General features: G+C 39.4%; 1 protein-coding gene across 2 annotated transcripts in view; it reads left to right on the top strand.

Moving 5' to 3' along the window:
* The first annotated feature begins 247 nt into the window (after nucleotides 1-247).
* The window catches only part of LOC144222811 (cyclic AMP-dependent transcription factor ATF-7), an 82,279-nt gene continuing 64,276 nt past the window's right edge, over nucleotides 248-18,250 (top strand). The window contains exon 1 of one of the 2 annotated variants that reach the window (XM_077753498.1): nucleotides 248-334. The gene's annotated coding sequence lies outside the window, so the exon portion shown is untranslated. Of the gene's footprint in view, nucleotides 335-597; nucleotides 668-18,250 lie in introns of those variants that run through there. The other variant, XM_077753499.1, reaches the window with a different exon arrangement.

The following is an 18,250-nucleotide window of genomic DNA, read 5'->3' as shown; positions in this document are numbered from 1 at the left end:
TTTTCCTTTCCCTTTCCCCCCTCTATTCCACAGCCAGGCACGTGTAACCTGTGTGTACCGAACTCGCTCAGCCTCTCTCCCTAGTCCAGCCCGGCCCACTGAAAGCCCGGCCCCTTCTTCTTTCCGGAGCCCCGCCTTTCGGCCACTTTCCAACTTAAGGCCTACGGATCTCGCCCTTCCTCCCCCAGCGCCCCCCCCCCACATCTCGCGAGAGGTGAGAGCCCCTGACCGGACGAGAAGAAAGTATCTGCTCCGCTGAGGGGGGAAAGAAGGAGCTGGAGACAGATTGTGGGAGCGAACGCGGGCGGGCGGGAGGCGACGGAGCTACCAGCGGGTGAGTTCTTTTAACATGAACTAGTCCATGATCTGGCAGAGTCTCCCTTTCAACTCTGGCCAGTCCCAGTGTCCCAGCCCGGGGTCTCCCCTCCCAGTCTGTGTTGGACGGGGGCGCTGAGGCGGTGGCCGGGCCCTGTCTGAGGAAGTAGGTGGGGCATGGACTAACGCCGACCAATAAAAGAGAAGGAAGCTACGATTGGCGGCGATGACCACTAATGAGAGATCGTCTTTACCTTGCGGAGTGCCGCCCCTCTTCTCTCCCTCCTACCTCCTCCTTCCTTTGGGGGGGGGAAGGCGGGGCCAGAGGCCTGAAGTGTGGGGAGAACTTGGGGTAAGTAGCCCCGGGGGGCACAGGGCGTGGCAAGCAGAGGGGAGTTGAATCCTGAGGGAATGGAAGTCTGGTAGAGCCTAACGGGAAGATCAGGGGATGGGGTGGAATGGGACGAAGGAGAGGGATTGAAGACCCAGGCTTATCAAAGAGTGGTGTTAGGGGCTTGGCATTGGAAGAGCCAGGGGTAATAGGCAGGAGGTAGGGAGAGGAGGTGAAAACATGGCACTGGGTTTGGTTGGAACGATAGGTAGGGGTAAATCATTGGAAATGGGAGTCATGGCATTTCGACAGAATTATGAAAAAGCGTAGGGACAGGATTTCAGAGACAAAGTCTGAATTTGGAGAAGATTCAGTGAATGAGCTTAGGAAGAGTTAATAGGGGTGGACTTAGTAGCCAAAAAGCATCGCTTTTGAGAGGGATGTAGGGGAATTCAGCGGGATAAAGGAGGTGTTTGGAAAGGAGACAGCTGATAGATACAAGTTTTTAGCCTAGATATCAGAAGCAGCCTGGGATATTGGTTTGGGGCTTTTTGGTGTATAGGGCACCTAGTCTCGTGACCAGCTTGCAAGAATAGTGGGATGGGGTAGGGGAAGAGAAAAATAGACCACTTTCATCACTTCTTCTCTTATTTCCTTTCTCCCTCCCTTCCTTTTCCTACGTTCATATCTTCCTAAACTCAGGGATGGGGGCTTGGGACTTAAGCAGTCCAATTTGGAGCCCCATTGGGAGTCATATGTTGCTGGGAATCGCTTGTTATTTTCTCTGACTGGGGTGTTTACTACCCAAGGCACCTCCTACCCAGATTGCCGCGTTGCTACTTTCCTAACTTTAAAAGTTTGTTTTCTACTGAATAGAGGAGTGCTTTAGTATCTCCGAAGGTTGTGTCCTAGTAAGTGTAGGGTTGTGGGGGTGTGCAATGTTTTCTGGGCAAGCTCACTTGATTCTTAAGTTTAAAAACTTTGCAGTAGTGGAAGTAAAGTAATTCTTGTAAAGACCGTGGTCTTTACAGTTATTCTAAGCACAGAAAAAATACTGAATTGAAGTTTGTTTTGTTAAATGTCTTATCTACTCATATACTTGAAGAGTTGTTAAACGGAAGCTTGTAGTTAGTTTTCGTTAGCTTATATATTTTAAATGGTGGAAATAAGGTGGACATAATTTCAGAAAAGTGAAAAAAACTCAGTTTCTTCCTCTGTGTCTAGACTCAGAAGCTAAAGAGATGTCATAATATCTTAGGGCAAGGGTTGGGGAAATCAAACACAATTTGTACTTAAACATGGAGGATGTAAGGTAAGTGGAGACTATTGCGAAATGTAACATGTCTGTAAGAAAAGAAGCTAAAGAAAAGTTTGGCAGCTCTACTAAGTAGTCTTACCAGTTCTTAATTCTGTACAGCAAAGGGACAAACCTTTGCCCTTTGTTTGCTAGTTGTGTATTATTTAATAGTGGATTGAGCTAATATAGCCAATTAATAACTTCTTTGCTGTTGCATAAATTTGTCTTTTCCATCCTTCTCTTCTTTTACTTTTGAGAAGCAAACGAGTGTCTGAAATGCCAGTAAAGCTGTTACATAAAGAGAAACTGGAGTGCGTTGCTTTGTATTAACCTTTGGTTTTCAGCGACCATTTGAAGCTTTTTCTCCTGGCCAGAAAGTTGCCCCTGCAGTACACTAATACAAATTAATTACTGACACTTTGGCATTAATTCCTGAATTGGGGTCCAGTATTTCACATTTAGAGCAGTGCTATTGGACATTCAGACATTTTCGCACTTTGCCTGGCAGCAGCAGAATAAATATATAGTGAAAAAGCAAAGTCCCTTGTTTTATTCTCCCATCCTAGAATTTGTGATGGCTTTAACTTGGGCACTATTAAATGCAAGATTGCCCCCCCTACCCCACCCCACTGGTGTTAACACCTAGCAGAAAGCTAGAGAGTGCTAACGTTGTTCATCTTTAAGCTTGTGGATCAAAGGTTACATCCTGTGATAGTTTCAGTGTTGTAATTTTTAAGCATTTTTGTTTACCATAGCTTTTAAATGTCCATGGGCACTGCTGCTGTACCTCCTTTCTCCTCTCCCCGCTTCCAAAATGAAAATTGTTTTTTTTTCCCCCAACCAACTCTTTAAGCTAGTACTTTGCCTCCAGTAAAGTCCCTGGCTCTGCTTGAACACAGCTGCTCTGAAGTTCTCACAAGTTACTGTTTCCTACATGTCAAGACTGAGTTTTCCTAGGCTTCAGTAGGAGGGAGTCCGTGTTCAAGCAGCCTCATCCATGCCTGATAAGGAGGAGTCTTCTCCTTGCAAGGAAGTTTTAGGTGGAGCAAACAGCATTGCCTTGTAAATGTATAACAAAGACAGCTCTCTCCTTGAGACTAGTTGGCAGGCTGGCATATAATTGTCCCTTATCCCCTGATAAAGGTACTAAAGTTAAGATGCAGATGTTGTTTCTTGGAGAAAAACAAATGCAGCATTCATTTAAAAAGAAGACGCATCAATTTCTTTTGTTGTAGGTTTCGCTGAAAATGGTATTATGATTTTAGAGTTTATGAAAAAGTCTTCTATTGGGGTTCCTGGCTGGCCCAGTTGGTGTACCTTGCAACTCTTGATCTCGGGGTTGTGAGTTCGAGCCCCATGTTGGGTGTAGAGAGAGAATACTAAAAAAATAATAATAATAATAAATAAAAACTTTAAAAAAGAGAGAAAAGGTCTTCCATCTATTTAGAAACATGTCAAGGAAAACAATTTTTAAGCGTCTGGTTTTTGAATGTTGTCTTCCTGCAGCAGGCTTCTTTTGGGATCAGTATATTCATGAAATGCGTGAATACATTATATTTGGAATCCCTGGTAGTTGGGTCTTTTCACTTCCTAATGTTATAAGGAAGAGATCCCCACTTCACAGATACCCTATTCCATTACTGGAGGCCTACTTTTATTTTATTTTTTTATTTTTTAATACTTTTTATTTATTTCTAGGAGAGAGAGAGAGACAGCGTGAGCAGGGGAGGGTCAGAGAGAGAGGGAGATACAGACTCTGAAATAGGCTCCAGGCTCTGAGCTGGCAGTCAGCACAGAGCCTGACGTGGGGCTCGAACCCACAAACCGCGAGATCATGACCTAAGCGAAAGTCGGACGCTTAACCGACTAAGCCACCCAGGCACCCCCGTAGGCCTACTTTTAGAACATTCTTTACATTGTGCTGAAGCTCTTTAGTTCTGCCATTTGCAGCTACAATAAATAAACCTAATTCCTTGTCAGCATGGTAGCCCTTCAAATATTTGATGCTGGTCATGTCCCATAAAGAGAGGCTTCTCTTACTGGGTGTAGATATCCCAAGTTATTTCAGCCACTCCATAAATGATCCTTTTTAAAGTTCAGGCTCCTCATCAACTCGTTACCTGAATCTTTAGGGTTTCTTATCTAGAACTAAAGTATGACATTTCGGGTATAATCTGATCAATACAAAATGCAAAGGAGAGTATGGCCTCTTTTCTGCTGCACGTGGTACCTCTATTCCTAAAGTCTAAGATTGCATTAATTTGGGTAATTAAAAAAAGTTTTTTTAATGTATTTATTTCTGAGAGAGAGAGACAACATGAGCAGGAGAGGGTCATAGAGAGAGGGAGATACAGAATCTGAAGCAGTCTCCAGGCTCTGAGCTAGCTGTCAGCACAGAATCTGACACGGGGCTCAAACCCACGAACTGTGTGAGATCATGACCTGAGCCAAAGTCGGACGCTTAACCGACTGAGCCACCCAGGCACCACAATTTGGGTAATTTTTTAAATGTAATTGATGGCCTTATATTTATCCTTGTTCTTGTCATGTTGTTCATTTGGGTTTATTGTTTTAGCTTAATAATATTATTTAGCCTCTTGGCCATTCCTCATATCAAATCCTCATATTTGTATCATTGATAGATAAATTTGATAAATGACATAAACATGATACCTATGATTTTGTTTTAGGTCACTGGTAAAAATAAGTAAGGGTGGAGCTATGCTATGTAAATGAGCACTCCATCCATTAATCAACCTTTTGGGTAAAATTCAATTATGAATCCACCTACTGTTTTATCATCTAACCTAAATTTCCTGTGAAATTTGAAGAGGTATCTTAAATCTTAATATATTGTCTCTGACTTATCCCTGAGCTCCTAGGCTAGTGAGTGACCTGTTAAAAAATGAAATAAAGTTAGGGGCTCCTGGGTGGCTCAGTCGGTTAAGCGTCCAACTTCAGCTCAGGTCATGATCTCACAGTTCGTGATTTCAAGCTGATTTCGATCCCTAGGCCTGGGTCTTTGCTGACAGTTCAGAGCCTGGAGCCTGGTTCAGATTCTGTGTCTGTGTCTCTTTCTGCCCTTCCCCTGCTCACATTTTGTCTCTCTGTCTCTCAAAAATAAACATTAAAAAAAAATTGTTTTTTAATGAAATGAAGTTAGACATTAGTTGCTATCTAGCTATGTTATGCTAGTGTTTACAGATCACTGCATTACTTGCCAGTTGTTCATAAGCCATCTGTTTAATAAGGCCCCTATTTTTTAACTGTAATTTCCCTCCCATTTCCAACATTGCTGGTCCTGCTTTATTTTTTATTTATTTTTTAAACAGTTCTAGAATGATTAACAGTGTTTCTTCATAGTTGGATTTTTTTGTCATCAGGTGAAATTCTGTTTTAGAAACTTTTAGGAAGAAATGTCATTCCTGCAACATTTTATTCATTCCTTCCTTCCTTCCTTCATTTTTAACTATTTATTTTTGAGAGAGAAAAAGAAAGAGAGAGAAAATCCCAAGCAGTCTTCACGCTCTGCACTGAGTTCAGTGTGGGGCTAGGTCCCAGGACCGTGAGATCATGAACCGAACTGAAATCAAGAGTCAGTTGGACGCTTAACCAACTGAGTCACCCAGGCGCCCCATTCTCTCAACATTTTAAGTTATGTATTAAAAAATTAAACTATTGCTCATGTAACCGTTATATTGTAGCTGCCCCATAATATTGACACCTCCAGATTAGACCTGAATTTTCATTTTCTGTTTGGAATAAAAACCTACACCACCTGTAAGAAAAAAAGAACACCACGTGTGCACGCACACACAGACACACAATTGACATTTATAATTATGGTTTATTGACATGGTGGGCTGTTTGTCATGTTCTGTACTATAGGTAAAATTGTGCTAGAAATAAGCCAGAACATCAGAAGACGTCTCTAGGGACTAAAGACGATGTTGGCAGCCAACAGCTTTCCTCTGTGTTAATTTTAGACCCGATAGTTGAATTTATGTTTGAGCAGTTTTAGCTGATAAATGCGTTTTTAAAGCACCTTCCTCTTTTGGGGTTGTAATTTTTACTTTCACTTTTAGAAAATTGCAAATTGTGAATGGAAATGTCTGTGTGGAATAAAGTGGCATGCTGTTAGGGACAGGATGCATCTTTTTTTTGACAGCTTCTCATCCATCTGAGATTGTTCAGTTACAAATTCTCCTGGAAAGCAGAAAGATAGACTTGACGACCCCTCAAGGTCCTTTCCAGTCCAAACATTCATAAATAGAAACTCAGATCAAAGAACTTACTATTGAAGAATCAGGAAGAGAAATAGACTGTAAAGAAAATGAAATTGAAATGGTTCTCCTGACCCAATGGGAATGGCTAAACAAAAAGTACGAAACATAAATGACAAGAAATAGCTCCTTTGAGCAAACAAAGAAACAAAAAAACACACATGCAGAAAAGTCAACAACAAGGAATACTTTGCATTGGGGTCATTTCATGTCTTAAAATATTTCATCATGATATTTTCTTTCCAGAATTTCCCTGGTGGACACTTTGTATTGAAAGAATTTTTTTTTCCTTCCCGTTAAGTCGTAGTATTTTGTTTCCTTTCCTTCTCTTGTTTACCCATTTATTTAGAACCTTTGGGTGGGGGAGGAATTTGAATAATAAACCCAATGCCTGTAAACAATGAAGAAAACTCAGTTTACTTTTGAAAGTAAATGTATACTGCTTGGCTTCCTTAGAGAGGAAGGATGAGTGTTGTATTTCAGGGAAAGTTTTATGAAAAGATGAATTTGTTATGTAGTTTTTAAAGCTTTGTCGGCAGACACCTAGGAAAGATTCCCAGCTAAGGCAAATGTGAGTTACTACAGTAGTCTTGTGCAGGGTCTAAGAACACTTAATAGGTAGGAGCACAAAGCTCATTACAAACTCACAATTTCACTTTGTTCACTTTTTCTCATCTTTTGATGATTTTAATTTTAAATGTTCTCATATATTTGAAACCTGAGCGTGTATAAAGTTTCTCTTTTCGGGGCACAGGGCTGGCTCAGTTGGTCTTGGGGTTGTGAGTTCGAGCTCCACATCGGGGGTAGAGTTTACTTAATAAAAAACAGTTTCCCTTTTCTATTCAATACTGTGTTTATCCTTAAAAAAATCAGTTTTTAAAAATAAATATCAATTTATGAAGGTCTAACAAGAGCCATGACTTAGCTTAAAAAGTCACTTGTGGCTTGGGCCTCCGTGGGACATTGCTGTTTTGACATAGCCCGACCTTCTCACAAAATCCAACTCGTTTTGAGTGGAATTACCTATTAATATCTTATCTGGTATAGTGCTTCTTGCTGACATAATGGACAAAGATTTATATGCTAAATTGGTCATATTGTATTTGGGGCTTAAAATTTACCATGCAGTAGAAAAATTACATTTTTTCACATTAAAAAATAGAGCATAATCATTCTTTTTGAATAGGAATATGCCTGACTATATTATAAAAACAGGGTGATTTATTGAATAGAGCATATGACTGCTGTAAATGATTTGTGTTGGCACCAAGTTTCTTGCCAGTAATGTTTATTTAAGCTTTATCAAACTTGAGTAACACCATGTTGGTTTTATTTAACACGGTATTTCTGGTACTAACTTGTCTCCTGTAGTACCATTTTCTTTATTTTTTTAAGTTTTAGGCAAGCAGTAGTTTGCTGATATTTTATGCATCCGTGTTTGGGACTGTTGAAAGCCAGTCATTGAGCATTAGAATACCCCCAAACAGAGCACTGTGTGGCAGTCTGTAGACAGTCTTGGAAAATAGTTTTTTTTTTCCCTCGACAATTTCTAAGCATTGCCATGATTGTCATTATGAGATACCGTAGCGATTTCTTACCTAGGACTGACCTCATACTGGGGTTTAATGTTAAAATCTATCAGATTTGTTGTTGTTTGCAGTCTGTTTAAATTAAGTCCATAAAAATTTAATAAGTCCATGAAGATGTTAAGTTTATCCTTAAAGATTAGTGTTTTGGGGCTCCTTGGTGTCTCAGTGGGTTAAGCGTCTGACTTTGGTTCAAGTCACCTCTCAGTTCGTGTGTTCCAGCCCAGCATCAGGCTCTGTGCTGACAGCTCAGAGCCTGGAGCCTGCTTCAGATTCTGTGCCTCCTTCTCTTTCTGCCCCTACCCCACTTGAACTCTGTCTCTCTCTCAAAAATAAACAAACATTAAAAAAATTAAAAGATTAGTGTTTGGGGGTTGACTGCTTTTGGTTTATTGTTTTGGCGGTGACACTTTATCTTAAAATGAGTAGGAAAAAACCCAAACACAACATTAGATTTTTGACAGCTTACCATTTTCCAGGAATTTTTTGACTCGTAAAATGCATATTGAAGCCAAACATAGATAGGTATAATGTTCTCTAGTTATTTCTAACTCTGCTTCCTGCTTAGCAAGTTGTTGCTTCTTTGTTTTTGCTTTATTAACATTTCTGAGGATAGCTCAAAATAGTTCCTTGAATCCTCCAAAAGCCTAGAGAGACTTAAAAAAAAGTTCTAGTCAAGTAGTTGTCTATATGAAGCTGCTTCCAGATCGGTTCTAAGCTTTGGCCATGTGTTGCCTAACTTATGATTCAGCCTAAATCTCACTCCCATCTGTTTTCAGTCATTTGCTACAAAACTATTTGGTCTATTTAAGCTGGCTCCTTTTTTTGAAACCTGTCCCTGCATGTCAGAGCTCGAAATCCAGAAATTAATTTTAACCTTCTCCTTGATCAGTCCAAGGTATTCTACTGTTTGTTTATTTCTTAAAGCAGTGGGTTTCAAACTGCCTTTGGTCTCAGTACCTATCCTATCCCTTTATATTCTTCACAATTGTTGGGGACTCCAGAGGGCTTTGGTTGGTCTTAGTTATATGCATTGATATTGACCATATTAGAAGTTAAAATGGAGAAATTGAAAAAAAATTTTATTTTAGTTTAAATCTTGTTTTATTTATTTATTTATAGAGAGAGTGTGCTTGAGTGAGTGGTGGGGGGGAGTGGAAGGGCCAAAGAGGAAAGAGAATCCCAAGCAGGCCCCATGCTCAGCACTGAGTCCTGTGTAGGGCTCGATTCCATGACCCCAGGATCATGACCTGAGCTGAAATCAAGAGTTGGACGTTCAACCAACTGAGTCACCCCCAAAAAAATATTATTTTAAAATGACAGCATAAATGACTGTATTATAGTGTCAAAAACATTTAGGAGAAGGGCTTCAAATCTCTTTAATGTCTGGCTTAATAGGAAACAGCTGGATTCTTATATCTGCTTCTGCATTCAGTCTGTTACAATATGTTGTTTTGGTTGAAGTATATGAGGATAACCTGGACTCACAGTGATACTTAATAGGAAAAGGAAAGAGTCTTTTCAGATAATTGTAGATAGGCTTTCTTTGATGCTATACCAGAATCCAAAATGTATCAAATGTAATAAAAAATGTAGTAGTTTCTTAAAGGTTACTTATTGTGTAAAATCTGAAACCACATCTGTGAACTTTCAATACTTTATTACATTAAAATGAATTAGCCTATCTTGCCCTTTAAATAGATCATTTACCGATGTATGTCTTGAACAGCCCTCTGAAAGGGTCTCAGGGATCTATGGACATCTCTGCACCCCACTTTGAGACCTGCTGTCTGATAGTACCAAACTGGAAAAATACACCCGTTTACTATATGAAAGAACTGTAAGCTTTCCAACCATTTTAGTGCCTCTCAAAGGCTGGGTTACTGACCATTTGCATTGGAATTACCCAGGATGTTTTTTAGAGTGTAGATTCTTGGGTCCCAAAGCCAAGAGAATCCAGGAAGCATAGGAATCAGCATTTTTCAAGGTGCCCCGGTGACTGTGCTAAAGATTGGGAACTATAGAGCTAGCTTAATTAACCTTATTTTAAGAAAACCTAATTTCTGGGGTGCCTGGCTGGCTCAAACAGAAGAGCATATGACTTTTGACCTTGGGGTTGTGAATCTGAGCCCCATGTTGGGCGCAGAGATTACTTAAAGAAAATAGAAAACTAATTTCTAAAATTTTGTAGTCAAATAAAAAGAAATTAGTTGAATAGTCACATTATAAAAGTTCTTATTAATGATTAACACATATACTCTGACATTTCTTATAATTGAGATCTCCTAATTAATCATGTATTTTAATTCATAATAGTTAAATATGAATAGTTAAATATCAGGAGTTTGCAAACTAAGGCCAGAGAGTAAATATGTTAGGCTCTGCAGGGGTGAGGTCTGTGTTGTTAAGTACTCAACTCTGCCATTGTAGCATGTAAGTAGCCATAGACAACATGCAGAGGATAAGCTTGGGTGGACACTAAAATTTGAACTTCATATAAATTTTAAATTTTTAATATATTTTTTAATGTTTATTTTTGAGAGAGAGAGAGAGAGCACGAGCGGGGGAGGAACAGAGATAGGGAGACAGAATCCAAAGCAGACTCCAGGCTCCAAGCTGTCGGTGCAGAGCCCAGCATGGGGCTCGAACCCACGAACCATGAGATCGTGACCTGAGCCAATCGAACGCTTAACCTACTGAGCCACCCAGGTGCCCCAAACTTCATATAATTTTTATGTGTTCTGAAATACTCTTTTTATGATTTTTTTCAACCATTTAAAAATGTAAAAACCATTCGTAGCTTGTGGGCTGTACAAAAACAGGTGGCAGGCTGGATTTGGCTCACGAACTGAAATTGGCCAATCCTTGACATATACTAGAACTGGATTATAAATTTTAAAACTTTATAATAAAATATACTTAATGTTAAAACTATAACATTATTTAATTTTCCTAGACAAAAATAATGCTTCAGGAACTTACAGTCCCTCAAATTCTTATTTCTGGATGTTCACTTATATAATAAACATAAGAAACAGCTGTATGTAAACTTTTGGAAATACGCAATTCAGCTGGAAGTAGTTATACAATATACAAGTTATCATATAACTTTCAGGAGCTCTAAAAAGATGTGCTGTCCATTTTTATATTTTCTTTGAGGTGTATGAAAATAGGTAACTAGGATTCAGGCCAACCTCAACCTCTTGAGGTTTTTTGCCTATTTTTTTTATAACTCTGTACCTCAGTTTTCCAGTCTGTTAGTTAGCAAAGTGCTTTTATACTTTGTGTTTTTACCCAGATATAAAACAGTAAGGCAACTTAGCTTAAGATTATAATGATGTATGTGCTTTCTATATAGTCCTTTTGGGACAGTTGGTTTATTTACTAGTGAAATAACACATGCTAAACTGTTTTTATGCTAAATAACACAGTGGAAAACAAACTCAGAATTTGTGAAGAGAAATTTCAATTCTTGAATAATCTACTGCCTAGTAAAATTTGAGTCTTTGTTTTCTGAAACTCACATAACGTGCATTAAAGTCTCACGGTTCGTATGTTTATTGGCATCTTTTCCTTAAATCAATTTTCTATATGTAATCCAAATCACAGCAGCACCGGGCATCCTATGGAGAATCAAATGTTGAGACTGCTGTGGTAGAGATTTTTGGTGTTTGTATTCTTTGTTTGGCAGCAGCTAAATTATCTTAGAGTCTGAAACTTGGTATCCAAAGTTATGTTCTTGGAAGAGAACTGTTTGTATATAATTTCTTTCTTTTTAATATCATAAGGGAATGGAGCCCATAGAGCTCTGTTTGGGTGCCTGTCTAAACTTTTTAGCTTGTTTATAGCTGAGCTGAAAGGCATTCAGTACCTGCTAAACTTGGTTTCAGCTCTTTATTCTCTTTGTGATAGATGGTTGGGGCAATTTCTAAGTGTTTAATGTAAGTATTACTAGTTCTTAAGGAGCGTTCATAGGATTCTGAAAATGGGTCCTTGAAGGTAACAAAGGAGGAACTATCTTGAACTGCTTGATTACCCTTTGTATCGATATGTTTAAGTTTCCACCGTGTCTGTTTCTATATGAAGCGGTTAGTTTATAATTTTAGAAAGATTTTTTTTGGTAGTCCATTTTGAATTTGTTAATTTGTCAGTTGGTTCTGTTTGTAGTAGAGAATGAACAACCTTGCATGATTTGTAAATATGCTGTTTAGTATTTTGGAATAGTCTAGCAGATGTGGGCCATGTTTTTTTTAAGTCATGCAGATCAGCACTTTTTTATTAGATTACATCATATTATGTATTTTTATTAAAAGCAATCTGTGATCATTGTAGACTTTGGAAAATTCTGAAGGCACAAAGAAGAAAACAAAATCACCTGGAATACCATTACCCAGAGATAACCATTATTGACATTAGATGCTAATTCCCTTGTCTTTTTCTATGCTTTTATTTTGTTTACTTTTTTTTTTCAGTAGGCTGTCCACCCATTGTAGGGCTTGAACTCATGACCCTGAGATCAAGAGTAGCAGAGTCATATGTTCTACTGGCTGAGCCAGCCAGGCACCCCTAAAATTTTGTTTTCTTTTTTATAGATTTGGAATTATGGTGCATGTGCAATCTATTTATTTATCATATTAAAATTTTCTTTCTTTCTTTAAAAAAATTTTTTAACATTTTTTTATTTTTGAGAGAAAGAAACAGAGTGGGAGTGGGAGAGGAGCAGAGAGAGAAAGGGAGACCTAGAATCAGAAGCAGGCTACAGGCTCCGAGCTGTTAGCACAGAGCCCGACGCAGGGCTCGAACTCACAAGCAGAGAGATCATGACCTGAGCTGAAGTCGGATGCCCAGCCGACTGAGCCACCTAGGCGCCCCCCAAATTTTTTTTATGTTTATTTTATTTTTGAGAGAGAGCACATGAGCATAAGTGGGGGAGGGGCAGAGAGAGAGGGCTACAGAGGATCAGAAGCAGGCTCCTTGCTGACAGCAGAGAGCCCATTGCAACCTATAAGCTCATGAACCTCGAGAGCTTGCCCTGAGCGTGAGTTGGGCACCCAACCAATTGAGCCCCCCAGGTGCCCCACATATACAATTTGATAGCCTGCTTTTTTCCCCCCTACAGAATGTATAGCATTTTCTCATGTCATTAAATAGCTTTCAGAAATGTTATTCTTAACAACTTAAATATAGTCTCTTGTAAGGCAGTATCTTAATTTATATTTATCCATTCTTCTTAAACGTTTAATTTCTGTTCTTGTTATAAGTAGAACTATGATGAACATTTTAATACATAAGTTGTCCATGTTTTGAGCTTTAACCTCAGAATAAAGTCCTGAAAGAATGATTTGTTCAAAGAATGTAAAACATTTAAGACCCTTAATATAAATATTGCCAAATGGCTTTCCAGAACCTTTGTTCAAATATATACTCCCAAAAGTTTTATATAGAGATAAGATGCCCTCTCTACTGCATTCTTTTATACTTGAAAACATCTTTTTATTTTATTTTTTTATTTATTTCTGAGAGAGAGAGAGAGAGAAAGAGAATCGGAGAATGTACAGGGGAGGGTCAGAGAGAGAGGGAGATACAGAATCTGAAACAGGCTCCAGGCTCTGAGCTGGCTGTCAGCACAGAGGTGACGTGGGGCTCGAACCCACGAGCCGTGAGATCATGACCTGAGCCGAAGTCGGACGCTTAACCGACTGAGCCACCCAGGCACCCCTATACTTGAAAATATATCTTAACAGCTCTGGCCTAGGTTTTGTTTTCAAGGGCCAGTGAAGAGTTAATTTGACAAGTACCTTCCTTCTGCCAATTTTTTAACACTCTAACCAAAAACTATGGAGCCTCCTCTATGTTATTTTAATGGTAAGGAAAGCATAGAGTTAGTTGGTTGTACTAAGTCACATCAAGTGCCTTAGGCACAAAGTAGTTGTAAAGTACTTTGTCATTAGACTTCAGTCTTTTGTTTTTTAAATGTTTTGTTTATTTCTGAGAGAGAGACAGCAGGAGCAGGTAAGGGTCAGAGAGAGAAGGAAGACACAGAATCTGAAACAGGATCCAGGCTCTGAGCTAGCTGTCACCACAGAGCCCGATGTGGGGCTCGAACCCACGAACCGTGAGATCATGACCTGAGCCGAAGTTGGACACTTAACCGACTGAGCCACCCAGGCGCCCTTAGACTTTAGTCTTTATTTTTTTTAATGTTTAGTTAGAGAGAGAGTGCACACATGCAAGCAGGGGAAGGGCAGAGAGCGAGAGGGAGAGACAGAATCCCGCGAAGGCTCTGAGCTGTCAGCACAGAGCCCAACGCAGGGCTCAGTCTCATGAATCATGAGATCATGATTTGAGCCGACCTGAACTGAATTCATGAGTTGGACGGTTAACTGCCTGGGCCACCCAGGTGCCCCTTTTACCAAGAGTTTTAATCCCTCTTTTGTATGCTCTTGTCTGTACTCTGGAATCGGCTAGCAAAGGAATTTGATAAATGACCAACAAAGAATAAGAAATAGCAAGGGGTCTAATATGTACACTGATCAATCTCTGACTAATTGAACTTGTAAATTAAGCTAAGCCATCATTCTTACCACTTAGTGGCATCTGTCCTGCCAGTTGACAAAGATTCTTTGACCAAACTTTAGTCAGATTTCCAGAACCGTCTTTTAGGCTCGTTTGTGTACTTTCTTGTAAGATCCAGTTTTAGCAGCAACCCTCCCCCTTCGATATCTGATTACCCTCATATCTGATCAGGTTCTTCATCCTTCACAATCCCCTGGGTTATATGTGATCATTCTGACCTGTCTTTAGCAAGAATTTGGGGCCCTGGGTGGCTCAGTTGGTTAAGCTTCCAACTTTGGCTTAGGTCATGATCTCACTGGTTTGTGAGTTTGAGCCCCTGGGCTCTTTGCTGTCTTCACAAAGCCGCTTCATATCCCGTCCCCCTCTTTTTCTGCCCCTCCCCCACTCAAAAATAAACGTTTAAAAAAATCTTACTAGGTCAGTTTAGCCAGAATCCCCCTTTGTCCTGATAATTGCCTTTTAGTAATTTTCTGTCCATTTAACCCCTACCATTGTTCTTGGCTATAAATTTCGACTTGCCCATGATGTATTTAGAATTGAGCCCAGTTCTGCACTGAGGTCTCTTTTCCCCAATTATAATAGTTCTGAATAAAATCTTTTTTTTTTAACTGCTTTAACCGCTGTTCAGCTCTAGTTTTTCTTTGACACAGATGAGTGAAAGATTCTTTTTTCTTTTTGCAAAGGATTATTGCCTTTTTTAAAAATGTGGGTTTTTTTTAATGTTTTATTTATTTTTGAGAGAGAGAGATAGAGACAGTGTGAGCAGGGAAGGGTCAGAGAGAGAGGGCGACCCAGAATCCAAAGCCGGCTCCAGGCCCTGAGCTAGCTGTCAGCACATAGCCCGACGTGGGGCTCGAACCCACGAACCGTGAGATCATGACCTGAGCCGAAGTCGGACGCTTAACCTACTGAGCCACCCAGGCACACCCAAAAATGTTTATTTTCGAGAGAGAGAGAGTGCAAATAGGAGGGGCAGAGAGAGGGGCACTGAAGATCCTAAGTGGGTTCTGTGCTGATAGCAGTCAGCCCAACGTGCAATGTGAACCTACCATCTGTGAGATCAGGACCGGGGCCAAAGTTGATGTGCAACTGACTGAGCCACCCAGGTGCCCCTGTCTTTTTCTTTTTATGTCCACTTTGCCTGGCACTTAGTAGTTCCTAAGTAGTGTTTTTTTGAATGAATGAATGAATGATAGCTAGTCTGAACCTTTTCTAGATTTCCATGAATTTTTGATATTAATGTTCTTTGATATTAATATGTTCTCATTTTGTATACTTCGCAGTATCTGCTTTTTGTTATTAGGAACCTAAGAACAGGGCCTTGGTGTGTTTGTACATGGCTTTTATTCCTTACTAAAGTTGGGCCATTTTATGAACAGCAGTTGGTTACTAAAGAAATAATCACATTACACCTGAGTCCAGAGAACTAACTTTGTAGTCCTCTGTGACAGATTCCACCCTCATTCTATTAAAAAAGAAGAAAAAAGGATAGATATGCCTATATATATGTATATATACACACACACATAGAGAATCAGTTTTCTTTATTTGCGCATTGATCATTTTAGGATATACTTCTGATTCTATCAAAACTATTTAACATAGATTTTATTAAATTATCCCAGTTAATAAAAATCAGTCTCTGAACTTTGGAGTTTCCTCACGTCTCTCCCAGCATTCAGATAACTTTCTGTCTTTTGAGTAAATAGTCATTTTTATCATGTATGCATTCTTGTGACTCTAGTACATGAACCTTTTTCCTTTGCAGACTTGGCCTCTAGTATAGCATTTTTCAGCATCTTTGCTTTCCTGTACTGTGATGTCCTCTGAAAGCATCTCACTTCCTCTTGGAAGTGCCTCTCAATATATGTATCCTTCGCCTTTCATTTATTGGTTAGTTCTATAAAATGTTTGCGTTGCATCCTGAGGAATAGATCAAGGAGCAGACAGCAGACTTGAGTGTCATGCCCAGACACGTGATCTACTTGTCAAGTAGTACAGTTACAAAAGGGCCATGAGTTAAATTCTAGTGAATGGCAGCATCATTATTCAAGATTTCACCTTCGTCTCAGTCTGTTTATACTAAAGAAATGTGTTGTTTTTCACTTTTGAGAAGGCATCAGTTTGAACTCTCATGTGAGATTTAAGTATCAAATAGAAATAAGCAACGCATTTTCAATATGTAGCGATTGATGCAGCAGACTGGGAATTAAAAAGATGTAAGCTGGATTTTTTTTTTTAATGTTTATTGTTTTTGAGAGAGAGAGAGAGAGCGGGGGGGGGGCAGAGAGAGAAGGAAACACAGAATCTGAGGCAGGCTTCAGGCTCTGAGCTGTCAGCACAGAGCCCAACACGGGGTTCAATCCCATGAACCGCCAAAATCATGACCTGAGCCGAAGTCGGACCCTCAACCGACTGAGCCACCCAGGCACCCCTATACTTTTTTTTTAAGAGGGAGAACAGATCTTTTTTGTTGTTGCTAAATATTTTTTTAAAAGACAAATCACTTTGAAGTAAAAAAACAAGAATAATGGAAATGAAAAAAAGCAAGAGACTGAGGAATGATTTAAGAATAATTGTGGGCATTTAGGAAAGAGGGCCTTCTTCCTCCCATTGTGATCCTTCTTTTGGTGAAGATGGCAAAACAAAAGCCAGTAAAGTGGGAAGGAAGCAGGAAATCCCAGTTAGTGATTGTCCCGATTTCAGTATTTTAAGAGCAATGAAAATGCTTGCTTCTGTTACATTTAATACTTTTCCCTCAACTTGGTATTTGCCTTCTGTTCTCTTTTAGAAAGTCATGATTTTTCATTTCTATTTCCTAGTAAGGATGCAGTTAAATAAAATTTGGAAGCCATATAGTGTGATGTGATTGTACAAAACCAAGAAAACCAAGTTAAATTTTGAATTTTGTGGTTTGAGGGAAATTGTTGCAGAGTTTATTCAGTCCCATTCTGTGCCAGCGCTGCCCTACCTCCTCAGCCAGCAAGCACCCTTTTCCTCTTGTAGGCAGAAGACAGAAAATTTAGCCTCAAATAACAGAACCAAGGCAAAAGTAAGGAACCTTGCCTGGTTCCTTATGTTTTGTCTGCTCTAGCCCTTGTAGTTTTATTCCTGGTTGAAAATCTGTTAGAGGACCTTGTTGAAATAAAATTCTCATTTTGTGATTATATTAAGAAAGCAGGTTTGGGGACTAGGAAGTGAAATTATCTCCAACCCAGCAGTTAGGAATTTTTCCAGAGATTAATTGCTTTCCAGAAATGTTCTGCATTTTCAGTCATAATGGCCTTGGTCTTTGTATTTATTTACTTTTATTTACTCGTCCTTATTTTTTGCCCTATGTCATAGTTCCAGAAAGTGCTAAAAAAAAGAAAAATCATCATGTATTTAAAACAAACACACCAGAAAACCCCCTTGTCCTGGGGCTGTGTGAAGAAGAATAAAGCTCTCATTTTCTCAGTACCCAATCATCAGCTTGAGCTGGCTTCTCCTAGGAACAGAATTTATTGAAGCAATTTATCCTGGCTAAATGTGATATAAATCTGTGTACACCTATGTACATACAGGCTTTCTTCCATTACAGCAATGCTGCAGCATCAGTTTCCTTCATAGTTAGACCCTGTACCTATCACACTGAAAGATGACTAAAGAAGCCCTTTCTATTTTATGGGGCACCCCACAATTTTGAACACTGATTAGTTGTGGAATTACTGATCAGACTACCAGAAATACTGGTTTCCAACCCTAGAGTGAGTCTTGAGAGAGTAGGAGAGATGTTACCTAGCTACCCTCTGAGTTTTAAACATGGTTTTCTGATTACCAAATTCAGTCTAGCATTTTAACGTTTATTTTAATGGAGACCTGA

Source organism: Crocuta crocuta, unplaced genomic scaffold (assembly GCF_008692635.1).
Source record: "Crocuta crocuta isolate KB4526 unplaced genomic scaffold, BGI_CrCroc_1.0 scaffold30, whole genome shotgun sequence".
Taxonomy (NCBI): Eukaryota; Metazoa; Chordata; class Mammalia; order Carnivora; family Hyaenidae; genus Crocuta; species Crocuta crocuta.
This window is presented reverse-complemented; position numbering and strand designations above follow the sequence as displayed.